Source organism: Peromyscus maniculatus, chromosome 19, assembly GCF_049852395.1.
Source record: "Peromyscus maniculatus bairdii isolate BWxNUB_F1_BW_parent chromosome 19, HU_Pman_BW_mat_3.1, whole genome shotgun sequence".
NCBI classification, from domain to species: Eukaryota; Metazoa; Chordata; class Mammalia; order Rodentia; family Cricetidae; genus Peromyscus; species Peromyscus maniculatus.
The window spans coordinates 59,221,771-59,236,842 of NC_134870.1; the positions used below are offsets into that span (position 1 = coordinate 59,221,771).

The 15,072-nt window shown below is 43.6% G+C and overlaps 1 protein-coding gene across 11 annotated transcripts in view; it reads left to right on the top strand.

The window, feature by feature from the left end:
* Positions 1 to 15,072, top strand: part of Ldlrad4 (low density lipoprotein receptor class A domain containing 4) — a 361,303-nt gene that overhangs the window by 65,715 nt on the left and 280,516 nt on the right. For 5 of the 11 annotated variants that reach the window (XM_042263752.2, XM_042263755.2, XM_042263754.2 and 2 more), the window contains exon 2: positions 6,112 to 6,230. The exons of 2 other annotated variants lie outside the window; for them this stretch is intronic. The gene's annotated coding sequence lies outside the window, so the exon portion shown is untranslated. Of the gene's footprint in view, positions 1 to 4,522; positions 4,589 to 6,111; positions 6,235 to 15,072 lie in introns of all 11 variants that reach the window. 4 more of the 11 variants (XM_076555414.1, XM_076555420.1, XM_076555419.1 and 1 more) reach the window with 2 other exon arrangements.

Below are 15,072 nucleotides of genomic sequence, written 5' to 3' on the forward strand. Positions count from 1 at the left end.
AGTGGAGGTACCAGGAGTAGGAGGCCTGGGAGATCCCTTCCCTGTCCTACTGGCTTCTCAGAGGACTCCTGAATTCTTTCAGGGCTTCATTCAGGATCACCCTTTGTCTGGAAGCCCCGCCTTTTTGCCTGTCCATCCCTATAGCTACCTCTGTGCAGTGCCTGAGAAATGGAATGGGAGAGCCTTTTCAAATCCTCCCCGCCTTTCCAACTTTGGGTTAAGAGTGACATTAAGAGAAGCAGAGACACGATGCAGGTGTCAGGAACACTGGACGCCTGTATCTGTAGTTTAGACTTGGAAATGTGAGCCATGAAAAGAGGAAGCTAGAAGGAAGAAAACCCATTTTCAGAAATGTATCACTAGCCTTCTGTCTGTGGCCTGAGACCTTGGGGGAAATTTCCCTGTTTCATTTTGCCATCCATTGTTTTAGTGTGTGTGTGTGTGTGTGTGTGTGTGTGTGTGTGTGTGTGTGTGTGTGCGTGCAACTTCGAATGTCATTCTTCAGGCACTATCTACCTTTTCTTTTGAGACATGGTCTCTCACTGGTCTGGAACTTGCCAAGTAGGAGAGGTTGGCCAGCCAAGTCCCAGGGATCCACCTGTTTCTTTCTCTTCAGCGCTGGGGATTACAAGTCCATGCCACCCTGCACACCTTTAATTTTTTTTAAAAAATTATTTTACATGATTCTGGGGATTGACTTGAGGTCTTCATGCTTGCAAGGCAAGACGTGTTGCCTCAGCCCTCTGGCCTTCTGTTACCAAATGATACGTTCCTTCACCAAGCAGACACGCACAATTGTAACCGAAAAGTGCCTTTAACAGATTCCTCTCAATTCAAGTGTGCCTGCAGGCTCATCAGTTGATCACAGCGTTGTCAAACTTCTAAAAAAAGCTAGCAAATTTTCCACCTAACATTTTTCTCTGTGGGGGAGGTTAGGGTGTGGGTGTGGGGGAAAGAGTATAAAAATAAGACTTTTAGAGATTCTAGGTTGCTTGGTGTCGTTTGTATTTTTCCATGGTGCCGGAGGTTAGAAATAGAACTGCTTTTTATGGGATTCTCAGCAGCAGCTTGCAAACTTGCTTTCGTGGGTTTGGTCTGTCTGTGTGGGTGAGGTAGCTGCTGCAGCATGGTGTCTTTGGGGGCAGCGCCTGGCATCCTGCTCCAGGACTTTCTTCTCTGCCCCCCCACCCCCAACACTTTCCCCTGCCCCCCCCAGTCCCCCTACCCTGCCTCCCCACTTGGTATCACCCGGATGAGCAGCACTGGAGTGTAAAATGTGCTTTGCCAGGGTCAGGTTCTCAGAGCTTGCTTGTGGCAACTGATGCCAGTTGTAACAGACTGTGTCTCAGCAGTCCCCGCAAAGTCACACTTGGTGCGTCTGTGAGGGTATTTGCTGGGAGGACATGCCCTTCAAAGAAAGCGACCTCCTAAAGTCTTGATTTTGGTGGTGTACATGGGCCAGCCTTTCAAAAAAGCGTCATTGTAGAGTTGAATAATTCTTCCAAGTTCTTCCAAATGGAAGTCATTTGCTGAGTCCTTTTTGGATTCAATATGGAAAGGGCAGGACGATGGACCAATCTATTTTTTTTTTAAATCTGTGTATGTGTGTTGATGTAAGTGTGGGAATGCCCATGCCATGGTTTGCATGTGGGCTGGAGAACAGCCTTGGATATTGTTCATAGTCTTCCACTATGATACAGGGTCTCTGGTTTGTTGCTAAATACACCAAGCTAGTTGGCTCTGGAGCTTATGGGATTCTCCTGTGTCCACATTTTTTCTCTGTGGGAACACTGAGATTACAGACATGTGCGATGCCTGCATTTCCATGAGTTTTAGGGATACTTTAGGGATATATGCTTTACTCAGTGAACTATCTCCCAAAACAGTGTGTTTTGACTCTGAGGGAACCTAGAAACATCTGTGAATTCCTTGGTATCATCTCCAGTGCTGGGAGAATGTTAGGGCTTTGATGGGATTCTTGGGAAGACTTTGGTCTCCCTAGAGGTGGGAGCATTTTCAAGGAGGAGGTGTGAAGGTCATTAGAGAAATCATTTTAATGATGGTCATGTGTGAGATGTCCTGATTGTGGGCAGAGGATCATGTAGGCAAGATTGAAGGGGACAGGCAGGGAAACAGAAGAGATTTGGTTGTAGACCATGTGATGTCACAACACAAACGCGATTGGTCAGATGTGTCATCTGGTAAAATAGGTACATCTGAGCAACTCTAAATGAACTCAGCAGGTTATAGTTATATATTTATTAATTTATGTATGTAACAATAATAATACAGAAAAGGACTTGAGGAGGGAGTGGAGGCCCATAGAAGGGACGGAGGGAGGGAGGGAGGGAGGGAGGAAGGGAGGTAGGGAGGGAGGGAGGGAGGGAGGGAGGGAGGGAGAAATGATGTAACATATAGTACACATAAAGGAAATAAAAATAAATTTAATAAAAAAAGTGTCAACTAGTCCTTTTCTAAGTAGGCTTTCTACTTCAGTGACATATTTGTTTTTGTTTTGGTCTTGATTCCTGCCCCAGGCTGTTTGAAGATGCTAGCTAGCTATTTAGTAAGCGGAGTGCTTAGGAGAGATGCCTACTCTACACTAAGTGTCTGAGGTCTGTCTAGGCTCAGACAGATGCACAATAAACAGTTTTTCTTCCTTCTCCTGGGGTCTGAATTGCTGCTGCTTTCGACATTTCATCTGCATATCTTTCTTGGAATGTGGGTGTTGTGATAAAGAAGTCAGGGCTGTGTAGTCGTCCAAAGGACAGTAGACTCATCCCTAGGAGCATCTTATGACATCAGTTTTCTTAGCATGTTATTTATAGGTGGGGCCTGGGGTGCTTTGCTATGTAACTTTCAGTCTGATGAAGTTTTGTTTTGGAGACCATCTTCCTGAATAACTGTGCGGATAATTTACAAATACAGTAATTACAGTTGGCAAATGCGTCGGAAACTGTCTTAGGACACCAGGATTGGTGTGCCTAATATGTGGGACATGTGATCCACGTAGGAAGAGTGCTTTTCTTTTGGGTCCACAAGGGTGGTCAAGGAACAAAGAAGCCACAACCACTGCCCTGCTGCTGATTTTCTAGGGCGGAGTGCAAAGGCTGTCCCTGGATGCCAGTAGACGTAGCTGGTACAGGGTGCTTGGGAAGAAAGGTGAGGCTGTGTGGAAAGGAAAGTGTTAAACTACAAAGCATTGGACTGTTCTGTATCTTTTATCCTGTAGGGAGTGGAGAAGCGTTGAAGGCTTTTCAGGGAAGATGATGTCTTTAGGTGTGCCTTGAGGAAGCTGAGTCTGGTGGCCAAGAGGAGTAAGTGGCTAGGAGCCTAGAGAACCAGGATGAGCTAGGATGAGGCTAGAGGTGATGTGTGTAAACTGAGGCAGAAATGATGAAAAGAGGGCTTGTCACAGAGGAGCACTGGGCAGGTTGATGGACCAGATGCCGTGAGCAGAGGGGATCAGGTGGGAAGAGTTTGGACTTCAAAATGAACTTCTAGGCTTCAGTCTTTGGCTAATGAGATGATGATTTAAGCAGAGATGGATCCTAAGAGATGGAGCTCATCTAGGCAGGAAGCAGTGTGTGGCATGAGATTCCTTTGTGTGACACATCTGAAGGAAAATGACCAGAAGTTAGACAGTAGTCTGAGGCTGAGTGAGGTCATCCCTGCAGATAAAGATTTTGGGGTCGCCACCATACAGCAGTTATCTGAAGGACGAACAAGCAAGAAAGCAGCCATCTGGAAGACTGTGGGAAGCCGGTGTGTTTCATATTCTATCTTGCTGAGGAAAATCTTTGTCTCAGTGTCTTGATCTTAATTGAGACATCAAGATCTCTTGTCAAATTTTTTGTCATACTCAGAGTGGCTGTGAGTCCTCGTAACTCGCTAGTTAGTACAGTCTTCCAGGTTTGCTCTTGGGCTGTTCATTTCCTACCTCCACCCAGGTGACTCGGGGCTCTTTCCACATGTATTCATGATCTCAACATGGAGTGACCTGAAGTAGTGTAAATTAGAGTTAACCTTCAGTGTGACTGAATTCAGCTAGTTAACCCCTGCCTTCAGAATCCCCTGGTGTAATAACTTGCCTTTTTCCTTTAATAACTGCTTGTATTTTAAGAATTTCTTTCCCATTTCTTATGTAATTGGAAGGATTTTACTGTTGATGCTGTTAGAAATAGAGATCCATCAAAAATTTCATAATTAACTTCCACAAATGCATTTTTACTGAATATTACTTTATTGTTTGACATACAGTAAGGATAAAATGAGTTTTCTTTATTTTTTATTTTTATTTGTATATATGTATGTGTCTGAGTGTGTGTATATGCATGTGTGTGTAGGTGCCTGTGAAGGCCAGAAGAGGGTGTAGGATCCCTCTAGAGCTGGAGTTACAGGCCACACTGTGAGCATGGGTGATAGGAACCGAATGGTGGTCCATTGCAAGAGCGCCAAGCTATCTTAACTGTCGAGCCGTTTCTCCACTCCCTGTAATGGGTTTCCATCCTGCATCTTCTAGGTTGATCTGATACAGACACGTTATGAGAAATGCTCTGTGCTTCACTCGGGAAAGTGAGTGAAGCAGGTAAGGCATCCTTTGGATAAAAAATAAATCCCTTGGTGGGACATGTTGGTTACATTCTCATCTCACACCACGACTGTGATGGCTTGATGCTGATTTGGCTCATAGTTTTGCCAGCATCTGCCCTTACTTTATGGAGGGAAGTTCTAATATGTAATAACTATGCTGTTCAGGTTTACATTGGGGCTCAGTATGAGTGGAGAGAAACATGTCTGTAAATGGTAGAAGTCAAGTTCCAACTTGTTAATTGGATGCTTATGTTAAGAAAAATGCTAATAATTAATATGAACTTCCTGTAACTGAGAATAACAAGTGAAAGGCCAGTTAAAGAAGTGCTGATAACATTGAAATAGAGAAAAAACTGTTTAAAATGTATCAAAAGAGGCAAAGAGTTTAAATCTAATACACCTGTTGACTAGTTTCAATTATTATTTTTTCAAAATAAAATCTCATGTAGACCTACAAGCCATCAGGTAAATGACCAGTCATTATTATCAGCATCCCCCAAGTAATTGCTCCATGAAGAGTGTAGGATGGGAGAATCAATCTCTATTTGTTTCACATTTTGAAATGAGGAATTTGTAGCAATAGTAATTGTGATTTGTGTTTGCGTTAAGACAATAAAGCTTACAGCAATTTGATAACCCTATAGTTAAAATAAGTGAAAAATAACCCAGAACAAAAACAAAACAATGTTCCAACCTTCTTTTCAGTCAACAAAGTGATTTCCTTAGATATCTTTCATCAGCTTAGCCCAAAATACTAATAAGGGGTTATTCCACTTTTGCTTGACGGACAGTCAGGCCTTGATTGATATCCATTTCTGCCATCTAAATTGGAGCTGTTTACATTCACACTATCTTACATTTATAGCAATGGGAGTTTTAGTTGATGATGGGACTAGATGCCTGGCTTTGGCTATAATATTACCAAAATATTAGTAATTTGAACAACAGAAAAAGAAAATTCATAAAGGAGTTAGTGTAAGATTGTGACTACGAATGAGCGTATCTTTAAAAACCACTGTTTCCAAGTGTGTTAAGGGTCATGATAACAGTCCTAGAAACACTGGCAATAGGCCATACCTTGTATACTTTGGGACACAAACAAACATTAGGACCTACCGATGTAAATATTTTACTTAGAAGCCTTTAAAATACACCTACAAAAGCAAAGCCGTATGCAGCTTTGGCAGAAGAACTGAAATGGTGTGGAAACGGAGCCTCTTCTGAGCTTGGAGGTATTTTGGTGTTTGGGGCTCTTAGGTATACCAGTTGGGTCTTGCAAGGAACTGAGGCCCTGTCTGGCTACGTATTCGTTCTGAAGGTTCCACCGCTTTGCATTTTCCACATCGCTGTAAGGGGCCCAGTCCTCACCTTGTCCAGTAATTGTTTCCGGTGTGTGCTGAGTCTGTGTACTCGGGATCTGAGATCTGGAAGTCAAAAAGCTTTACTCTAGAGCACATGATTTACATCTCAGGTACCAAAATCTTACGATCTCACCTTTCGTTTATTTCAATTTTACAGATGAGGCAGTGTGAGGACGTGAGAGATCACTGCATCTTGTGCCTGTTTGCTATTCTGTCCACTTGACACCAGCCAAGATCATCTGGGAGGAGAGAACCTCACTTCCATCAGATTGGCCTGTAGGCAAGTCTGGAGTGTTTTCTTGATTAATAATTGATGTGAGGGGTTCAGCCTCCTGGGAGCAACCCCAGGCAGGTGGTCTTGGGTTGTATAAAAAAAGAGTCAACTGAGGACATGAAGGGGGGACAAAGACATAAGCAGGGCTCCTCCATGGCTTTTGCTTCAGGTTCCTTCTCTGAATTCCTGCCCTGACTTCTTTCAGTGATGTTATGTGACCCGAGAGTTATAAGATGAGAGAAACCCTTCCCTCCCCAAGTTTGGTTTTGGTTGTGGTGTTTTTTTTTTTTTTTTTTTTTTTTTTAATCACAGCAATAGGAACCTTAAAACATGTTTGCAATGGCTGACAGTGTTAGAAGGGAGTAATTGTTAAAGATAACAGAACATTAAATGAAGGATTTGGAAATATATAAATATAAGTCGAATCTAGTACTCTATAGTTAGTTGTTTAATCAGTTAACTTTAAACCTTCAGTAGTGTCTTCTATCTTTGATGCACAGTTGAATGAAAGACTCTGACTCCATCTTTGGGAGACTGATAGAGAAAGACTAAGTAAAATCAATATTAAGAATTGCTTGCTGGGGCCCTCAGAGTTGGCTCCGTGGTTAAATAGCCAGCAGGAGGGGTGTAGTTAGGAATCCTGGAGCCCATGTGAATGCCAGATGGGCATGGTGGCTCATCTGTAACTCCAATTTTGGAAGACAGAAATAGGAGATCCCTAGAGCAACTGCTAGCTAGAGTAGCCATATTGGTGAATTTGGGTTTGATTGAGAGACCCTGTCTCAGTGAATGAGGTGAAGGAGCAATTAAGGAGGATTCCTAAGATCAACTTTGGGCCTCCACAGGCACATATATGTACATGGACCCACCTACACATACATGCATTCACACATGTGTGAATATGCATACCCATACATCTGCACACCACACACAGACACATGAATTAAAAAAAGAACTGCTGGTTGGCTGAATGAAATAATTTACAGAGAGAAAAAAATGTTATTGTTTGAGTCTGAAATGTCTCCCAGTGTCTCCCACTTGCTCATCCTTTGAGCACGTGTTTCCCAACTGTGGTGCTACATTGTAGAACCTTCAGGGGGTGGGAGCCTAGCTCGGGAGTAGGCTGCTATGGGGCATCTTTGAAGGTTGTTGCTCAATTCCTGGTCCCTGTTGCTCTTTCTACTCCTTGTCCACCATGGTGTGAACAGCCTCTGCTACATGCTCCTGACACTCCACCTGTCTCTGTAATGGACTGAGACCCTCTGAAACCATCAACAGAAATAAATCTTTCTTTGCTTATTCCTACCAGAGACTGTGATCACAGCAGTGTACACGTAACTAATACGAATGTGAATCCTTAATAAAGTCATTTAGAGACCATCTGTCCCCGTGTTAGGGATTTCTGTCCAGCTGCAGATCAGTTGTGCTGAACCATTGGCACTGCTGTGGAGGGATAGACTATTGAAGGAACTGGATGCTTTCTTGCTGAACTTTGGTGCCCAGTCCTCTAGGGATAGAGTATTTTTCTCCTACTTGAAGAAGGATCACTGTACCCATGACTTTCATATGACGTTAGGGCATCGTGGGCGAGGTTCACTGGCTGCTGGGTATTCTGGAGTTTAGTTTGGGCATGCAGTTCCTCTCTCCGCCCTAGGAAGTGGCCATAAATTCATTCGGATTCATTCCACATTGAGTATGAGCCTTCCATTTAGTGGAGCCTTCTGAACTGTAAAAGAGCAGGACACAGCCCAAGTTCTGGTTTCCAAAAGCCCCAAATGTCTAGAGATTTGAAGGTAACTGTTCAAACTGCTGAAGACCCTATCTGCTACTGTGAGTTGTCTAATGTGTGGGCAGACGTGGGTGGGGCTGCATCCCCGGGGCAAGACCTGCCGCCTGGCTGTCTGTGTCTACCCGGGAGGTAAACATTCTCTCCCCTTTATTGGTGGTACGTCCATTCTTTCCACTCATTGCCACCAGAGATGACTTTGTTTCCTCATTCTCTGTGACCTGTGATTTCAGGTCCCCGATCCTTAAAGACAGAAGGAGCTGGTCCTTCCTGTCTGTTCCCCATAGAAAAGTGTTAACACCTTGTACGCCAAGACAGGCTAGCTTGTAGTTGGTTTAAACGTTTGAAGCGACCTTTTTTGTGTAGGATACTAAGCAGTCTTCCGAGTATTTCTATACATTATTCTGGGAAAACCAACCCTGAAATCTTCAGAATTTCTGTTTGACCAGAACTGGGGGTTTCTTTCATTCATTGATTGCTTTGGGGTTCTTTATTCTTATACTGGGATGTGTACATTCTGTCTTTCATAAAGATGCAATTCAAGTTGTCTCAAGATTGCTTTATTGTTCACTATCAGATGTGTTACCTCTTTATTTTTTGGTGGCAACAATGCATCTAATGAGCTATCATAATAAGAAATCAAATAGTGGGCACAGTTTAGAAATTAGAGTATGTCAAAATGGAAGGTCTTTTATGAACTGTTTACTTACTATCAGATCTTTGCTTCAGTGATTGTAGGACTAAGAAGATGCATAGCGTACATGAGACCCATCCTCGCCAGCACCCATGAGTAGATCTGGAGACCTTATTCTGCATCTTGGCTTCCTGAGGAGAAGTCCCGCCCAGGGCCCCTTTGAGCAGTTCTGTTATGACACATAAGGAAATGAAATTCCTGAGGCTGACTGAATGTTAGGAATTTTCTGTTTACAGGCAATAAAAAGTTAAGTGAAACTGAAGCGAACTGTCAGGACTGGTAGGAGTTTGGGCCTCTGAGTCACAGCAAAGTAGCCCCTTGAGAGAGTGTCTGTGAAGTTGTGTACGATTCCACTCTGCTCACTCTGCCCCAGCCAGTCAATGTTGGCAGACATCTGCACACTTTCCCTACCGAGGCTCAATCTGTGGTGCTCCATAAAACCAAATGAGAAAACCAGCAACTCTCTTGCTACCAAGATGGCCCTCTGAAGAGAAGACCAACTGTTAGTTCTAATACACCAACCTATGCAGTCACTAATTAACTGATTCAGTGAATAATTATCAAATCCGTATTGGTTGACAGCATTAATGGTTGAATGGTATGGTTGAAGGGACTGAGGTACAGAGGGCTGTGATGTTCCACACGTGGGGGTATAGCATGTTAGTCCAGCTATGAGGAGCCAGGTGGAATTTTTGTTAACCTTTTTACCTCATTACAGCTTCGTCTCCTTATTCTCCCTTATTAAAGACCCATGCACACTGGCCTGGAATTTAGAAACAGCTTGGGCTGAGGAGATGGCTCAGCAGGTAAAGATACGTGCTGCAAACCCTTCTGACTCGAGTTCGATCCCTGGAACCCACACGGTGGAAGGAGAGAACTGATTCTTGCAAGTTATTCTCTGATTTCTCCATGTGTGACATGGCGTGTGTGCTGCTTCCCCCACACAAATAAATATATAAGTGTTTTTTTTAAAAAAGGAGAAAGGAGAGCTGGAGAGCTGGCTCAGTGGCTGAGAGAACTGGCTGCTCTTCCAGAGGACCCAGGTTCTGTTCCTAGCACCATCATGGCTGCTCAGTTGTCTCTTGTTACAGACGTATGGGGCCCTATGTCCTCTGCCGGCCTCCATAGTCATTGCACACACATAGTGAACATACATATGTGCAGGAAAAACACTCCGATGCATAAAACAAAAATAAATCTAAAAAAATATAAAAAGAGAAAGTGAAACAACCTAATATTAACAGGCTCACAGGAGTAAAGGTTTATTTCTTCGTCATATTACATACCTGCCACACAGGTTGGAACAGGTATTCAACCATCCTGCTACTCCAGGAGACAGGCTAATTGAGAGCTAATAGAGACTCCATCTCTACCTATAGCTCCAGGGTTCCTAAGAGTTGGGGAGGGAACTCTGGCAAGTCATTAATTCAAGGCTCTGGCCCAAAGCTGAAGGGTTAACCGTGTAGCCCTGTCTGATATGTGGCATCTTGGGGTTCCATCCTCCGTGTGCCTGTTGGTGACTGGCACTGATTAGCCATCTTCTATTCCTTCTTCCCTTTCTCTCTCGTTTTTCCCTCCATTGTCTCTCTCCTGCCTTGTAGCTAGAGTTTTCCTGCCTTGCCCACAGTCAGGACAAATCTTTGTCACCTGCCAGTCCCACAGCTGTTCAGACCCAACCAAGGAAACACAGAGACCTACATTGCTTACAAACTGTATGGCCATGGCAGGCTTCTTGCTAACCATTCCTATAGCTTAAATTAATCCATTTCCATAAATCTATACCTTGCCACATGGCTCGTGGCTTACCGGCATCCTCACATGCTGCCTGTCATGGCGGCGGCTGGCAGTAACTCTCTTTGCCTTCTTGTTCTCTCCATTCTCCTCTCTGTTAGTCCTGCCTATACTTCCTGCCTGGTCACTGGCCAATCAGTGTTTTATTTATTGACCAATCTGAGCAATTTAACATACAGACCATCCCACAGCACCACCTTTAATTTTTTGAGGTAGGGTTTTGCTATGTACCCTAAGCTGGCCTGGAGCTATAGAGTACAGGCTGCTCTTGTACCTGTAATCTTCCTATCTGAGCCTTCCCAGTGTTGGATTACAGGTCTGCATCACACCTGCTTTCCCATTTTGTTCTCCTAAGAAATAAAAAAATGAATACTTTTATTATAATAAAAGTAAAGGAAAGCATACTTTTACTGACACACATGTAATTTTGCTTATTTATACTGTAATTTTGATTATAAGCAGTATTTTATTACTTAATTCATATAATTAAAAAATTCATTTATGTAAATGAGTGCTCTATTTGCATGCATGCCTGCATAACAGAAGAGGGCATCAGATCTCATTATGGATGGTTGTGAGTCACCATGTGGTTGCTGGGAATTGAACTCAGGACCTCTGGAAAAGCAGCCGCTTAAATACTTCTTAACCACTGAGCCATCTCTGCAGCCCTTAATTCACACTCTTAACAATAAAATGAAAAAAAAAAATTGGTAAGCTAAAGGGTAAAAGTCACCCATGATCCTACCATTTTCGTCTTTCTGCATTTGTTTTCAGAATTTTCCATTAAAAAAAACATGTACTTCTTGCAAGGCTGTTATTATATGGCTATGGGAAAACAGTGAGTGTCGGAGGCAGGAGACTCGGGCTTGCTCTTTAGACCTACCGTTTGCTCATTATGTGGTTCCAGAAGGTCCCTTCAACTCTCTGCCCTTTCTTCATCTGATAACAGCTTCTTCAGAGGCTGAGAGAACTCTAGTTCATGAACATGTCTAGTCCTATGTGCTCTTATTATCTTGCATCATTTGTTGGTATGTATTATTACCTGTATATCTGTAACTTTGCTTCATGGCATGAAAAGAATCCTAAGTTGTAGTTGCTTCTGTGGGTGAATATTCATGAAAGGGCAAGCGTTGAGACCAAGGAACTCTAGTCTTCCAGAGGCTTCTACATCTACCTGTGTTTATCTAGAGCTCACACAACTCAATCTCCTGGCTCAGTTGCTGGCCCTTCCTGACCTCGGGCTTGTACTTGGACCAACAACAGCTGGTCACAGAACATGTGGCCTCTTCTATTGCCTGAAAAGTCTTTGCTCCTGAGGAATTCCCTCCTCCTCAACTGTAGGTCCTTGCTTGTCTGTGGAGAGCCCTGCTTGAAGGTTCAAGTACTTTGTACAGATGCAGCTTGTTGGAGGCACAGAAGAGTGTACAGTGTAGAGGGAGGCGGCCTCTCACCATAATCCCACTGGCCCCTTCCCATCCGTAGCCTCACTCCAGCCATGAGGCCAACCTCCAAAGGAGCAGCAGATGGTACAGTAAGGACCTGGAATAAGGGACACCTGTTCTGTTGGCCTGTGTCAGGGACAGGACACGTATGGGGGCAGCTATGACCTCTAGTCTGAAGGGAGGGTTGTGTGGTATTGGTACGTCCTATGATCAGCTCCCTTCCTCTGGAGCCTGTTCTGGGCAGATGCCTGTACCTCTATCTTGTTCACTTGGTGGGATGAGTGTGAGTGAGGATCAGCTGTGAGTTGAGGACTTCAGTGACAGCAGGATGAGGGGATCTGATATCTTTATACTATCTTTATTAGACGCCACTGTTGTTCTGTGTTTGTGAGTTTGTGAGTTGTTTGATCCTAATTTTATTCCTTAATAAATAAGTTGGTCTTCTTCCAAGGCGTCTGTGGATTTCTCTCATCACACCACTGTCCAAGGATTCCTTGGTTTCATTAACAATGAACAGAATCATTAAAGAGGATGTAGTGCAGCGATTCTCAACCTACCTAACCCTGCGACTCTTCAATGCAGTTCCTCATGTTGTGGTGACCCCCAACCATAACATTATTTTCATTGCTACTTCATAACTGCCATTTTGCTACTCTTATGAATCATAATGTAAATGCCTGTGTTTTCTGATGGTCTTAGGTGAGCCCTGTGAAAGGTTCATTTGACCCCCAAAGGGGTCACGACCCACATGTTGGGAACTGCTAATGTAGTGAATGTTCATGGGGCGAAGTCCAGCTGGTAAAAACCTCTTTTTAGAGACTGACTCTGAGTTTTATTTCAAAGTCTGAACAGGCACCTCTGAGGATCAGAGATATAAGTGTGGTGACCCGGCAGTTGGCAAGCTAGTTCATGCTCTAAAACACACTGGTAGCTAGCTTCACGAGTGGCTTGCCTTTCAGGATCTCTGAATTCTCTGTGCTTTGTAGCTTCAGGAATATTTATATCTTTTCCATTTTTGTGTCCTCATCACTTTCCATGTGCTGGGCAGAGTGGGAGATGGCGGCTTACATTCCTCTAGGCAACTGAAGAGGAAGGTGGGCCCAGAACCTGGCGAGGGTGTTCAGAGGAGCTTCATTTGAGGAGGTAGAAAAAAGATTTGCTAGTCACCCAGGCTTATTGATGATGCCTATTCTCTCTCTCTCTCTCTCTCTCTCTCTCTCTCTCTCTCTCTCTCTCTCTCTCAGATTCTTAATATGCTGTCAGCATGTTAGAAGCTGAATTCTGTAATGAAAGAACACCTTCGTGTTATTTAGCCCAGAATTTTCCAAACTTATCCAACCAAGAACAGTCTTTCCCCTATACTTTTATTAATCCCAGAAGAGCTTGTGGTACCCCAGGTGACCATGAGGGGGTTTCTTTGTGGAATATTCTAGAATGTGAGATCTGGGCATGTGGCGATGAAGAATAAATTGGGTCATATTTGGAGGGATTGAGGATTAACTTGGACATGGGTTATTTGTAAGCAGGGCGAAGACTCCAAATTCTGTCACTAAGCCTTATAGTCCACAGTGTATCATTGGTACAAACAGAAACCTTGGGTGAGGGGTGAGATAGTCATCTTGTTGGCTGAACTCAGACATATAGAAAAATGCTCATCTTGTTGTTAGGGAACCAGGGCAGTGGTAAAATATAACCATGTTTTTGTTTTATTCATGTGTGCTCTCATTTCAACCCTTACACATTCTAAGTTAGCTAATTTTTTCCTTCCCTCTCTCTCTCCCTCCCTCTCTCCCTCCCTCCCTCCTTCCTCTTGGGATATACATGCACACATGTAGAGGAGGACTTTAGGTGTCTTCCTCAATCATTCTCCATTTTCTTTTTTGACATAGGGTCCTCTCACTGAACATGGAGGTCTTCAGTTCAGCTAGCCTGGCTGGCCAGCAAGCCTCAGGGATCCCTCCATCTCTACCTCCCCGGGCTGGGACTACAGTGCAGGCCTGTGCCGCTGTGCCTAGTCTTTACGTGTCTACTGGGGATCTGAGCTCTGGTCCTCATGCTTGCCCAGCAAGTACTTTACTGACGGAAACATCATCTTCTTAGCTCCTCATACTAAGTGTGTCTAGGTGAGATTCTCTCTTATGGCTGTAATGCTTCCTCAGCACTATTTCTAATCTTTTCATTTATGAAAAAAGGATGGTGATGCTCAAGATAACTCGTAGGAACTCAATTTTTTCTGTTCCATTTCTCAGTGGGGTCTGAGTTAGAAAGAACAGAGAGGACAGGCCGCATGAAGTCCCTTCACACTTGCATGTTTGAGGATGCTGGGGGACAGACATATCCAATCACCACTATTACTACTGGTCTCTTTTCTCTTGGCTATCTGTGCCCCAACCCTCCAAGTTTCCTCTCTCTCTCTCTCTCTCTCTCCCATCTATCTCATATAGTGTGATTATGTTTAGAAGCTGAAACATGTGAGTAAATCAGATGCATTTGCTCAACCCTTGAATAAAGACTGTAGTTATTTTAACAACAACAACAACAGAAATCCTGCAGTCTTCAGCTATTTCTGGATAAGACTAGCAATTAGCATGCCATGTGTAATTCATTGCTGGCTCTGGCTGCTTATTTCCTTGTTCCAATGCAGCCTAATTTAGGGGACTGGATTTATTTCACTTGGAAATGTGATTTTGTGGAGACCTCTAAAATGTCATCGTGAGATTAATGGTTTTCTGTAGCCAGAGTTTGCCAAGCCTGGTGTTTGAAGCTCAATTATTAGTTTTCAGCAGCTCTCTGGTGGGGAGTAACAGCTTGCTGGGATGATATTTAGTTTCAGAGGAAACTGTTAAAAGCAACTGCCGCAAGAAGGATTGCTAGTACCTGAAGAGGGAGACATGAAGGAGGAACGGGTTGATTTGAGGTGGGTTAATCCTACAGCATCTCTCCGGTTTTGATGTTGTTCATGGGAGACAGTTTACATTATTATTATTACTAATGGAAATATTAACTGACATGCAAACATTTACTGATCTATTGGAGGCCAAAGACACACGTGTGCCTTTTTTGAAATGGATGTTGCCTCTAGAGAAAGAAGGCTCTTTGTAGTGGTCCAGTGAGGAACCCTGAGGCTGCTG